Below are 2,700 nucleotides of genomic sequence, written 5' to 3'. Positions count from 1 at the left end.
AGCATAGTTCCAAATCACTCTCCAGAATGGCTGGATGTGTTCACAATTCCACCAACAATATATCAGTGTCCCTGTTTTCCCACATCCCCTCCAACATTCCGCATCATCTTTCCTTGTCATTTTAGCCAATCTGACAGGTGTGTAGTAATATCTCAGAATTGTCTTAATTTGCATTTTTCTGATTAATAATGATTTGGAGCATATTTTCATATGTCTATAAATAGTTTTAATTTCTTCATCTGAGAATTGTCTGTTCATATCCTTTGACCACTTATCAATTGGAGAATGGCTTGATTTCTTATAAATTTGAATCAATTCTCTATATATTTTGGAAATGAGGCCTTTATCAGAACCTTTGATTGTAAAAACGTTTTCCCAGTTTATTGTTTCCCTTCTAATCTTGTCTGCATTTGTTTTGTTTGTACAAAAACTTTTCAATTTGATATAATCAAAATTTTCTATTTTGTGGTCAATAGTGATCTCTAATTGTTCTTTGGTCATAAATTCCTTCCTGTTTCACAGGTCTGAGAGGTAAACTATCCTATGCTCTTCCAATTTATTTATAATTTCATTCTTTATGCCTAGATCATGAACCCATTTTGACCTTATCTTGGTGTACGGTGTTAAGTGTAGGTCAATGCCTAGTTTCTGCCATACTAATTTCCAATTTTCCCAGCAATTTTTGTCAAATAATGCATTCTTATCCCAAAAACTGGGGTCTTTGGGTTTGTCAAACACTAGATTATTAAAGTTATTGGCTGTTTTGTCCTTTGAGCCTAACCTATTCCATTGATCAACTAGTCTATTTCTTAGCCAATACCATATGGTTTTAGTAACTGCTGCTTTATAATATAATTTTAGATCTGGTACAGCTAGGCCACCTTCATTTGATTTTTTTTTTTTCATTAATTCCCTTGAAATACTTGACCTTTTGTTTTTCCATATGAACTTTGTTGTTATTTTTTCTAGTTCATCAAAATAGTTTTTTGGGAGTCTGATTGGTATAGCGCTAAATAAATAGATTAATTTAGGTAGTATTGTCATCTTTATTATATTTGCTTGCCCAACCCAAGAGCATTTAATATTTTTCCAATTGGTTAGATCAGACTTAATTTGTGTGGAAAGTGTTTTGTAGTTTTGCTCATAAAGTTTCTGATTTTCCCTTGGCAGATAGATTCCTACATATTTTATGCAATCAGTAATTACTTTAAATGGAATTCCTCTTTGTAACTCTAACTGTTGGGTTTTGTTAGTGATATATAAGAATGCTGATGACTTATGTGGCTTTATTTTGTATCCTGTGACTTTGCTAAAGGTATGGATTGTTTCTAATAGCTTTTTAGTAGAGTCTCTGGGGTTCTCTAAGTATACCATCATATCATCATCAAAGAGTGATAATTTGGTTTCCTCATTGCCTATTCTTATTCCTTTAATCTCTTTCTCAACTCTTATTGCAAAGCTAGCATTTCTAATACAATATTAAATAGTAACGGTGATAGTGGGCAACCTTGTTTCACTCCTGATCTTATTGGGAATGGTTGCAGTTTGTCCCTATTACATATGATGCTTACTGCTGGTTTTAAATAGATGCTACTGATTATTTTAAGGAAAAGTCCATTTATTCCTATACTCTCAAGAGTTTTTAATAGGAATGGATATTGGATTTTATCAAATGCTTTTTCTGCATCTATTGAGATGATCATATGGTTTTTGTTAATTTGATTATTAATATGGCCAATTATACTGATAGTTTTCCTAATATTGAACCATTGCTATGAATTTCTGCCTTTCACCTAGTCCTTTTTTCTACCCAAAATATTTTTTAAAAAATAGTTCAGAGTTTTGAAAGAAAAATCAACCAAGTCACTTCTATTGTTGGGTAGTCATTCAATCATTTTCAACTCTTTGTGATCCCATGGACCACTCATGCCAAGACCTGCTTTGCTCCATTGTCTCCCAAAGTCTGTCCACATCATGTTTGTTTTCATAACAATTTCTATCACTCATATCTGCTGTGATAACCTTTTCATTTTTCCTTCAACTTTTCCCAACATCAGAATTTTTTTTCAATGAGCCATGTCATGACTTGTCATGACTAAAGCATTTAATCTTCATTTTTAGTATTTGACCAACCAATGAATAATCTGAATTAATTTATTCAAGTATCAACTGATTTTATTTCTTTGTTGTCCAGAGGATAATAGTTACCGTAGTTTGAAAGTTCTGCATTCAGCTTTTCTTACAGTCCAGCTATCACAGGATACGTTGCTATTGAAAAAATTGTAGCTTTGGTTATATAGATCTTTGCCAGGAAGGTAAAATTTCACTTTTAGCATGGTGTTCAAATTTGCCATAACTTTCTCTCCAATGAACAAGTATATTGGTGGTGGTGTTGCTTTGGTATTTTTTTTTTCTGTAATCACCATCTGTTGTGATCTTTGAGCCTAAGAATAAAAAAAAATATGACACTATGTCCATCTTTTCTCCTTCTATTTGCCATAAAGCCAAGGATTTAGTTGCCAAAATCTTAGTTTTTTTTTTTTAATATTATCAAAAGGCTTCTTAATGTCTCTTCACTTTCTTCTATCACAGTGGCACTGTCTGCATTTCTGAGATTGTTGATATATCTCTTGGAAACTTTGATTCCAGCTATTGATTCACTCAGCTTGAGATTTTGCATGATAGTTGCACGATTTCTGT

The sequence above is a fragment of the Antechinus flavipes genome, chromosome 1 (assembly GCF_016432865.1).
Source record: "Antechinus flavipes isolate AdamAnt ecotype Samford, QLD, Australia chromosome 1, AdamAnt_v2, whole genome shotgun sequence".
In the NCBI taxonomy this organism is placed as follows: Eukaryota; Metazoa; Chordata; class Mammalia; order Dasyuromorphia; family Dasyuridae; genus Antechinus; species Antechinus flavipes.
Note: the sequence above shows the minus strand (reverse complement) of the source record.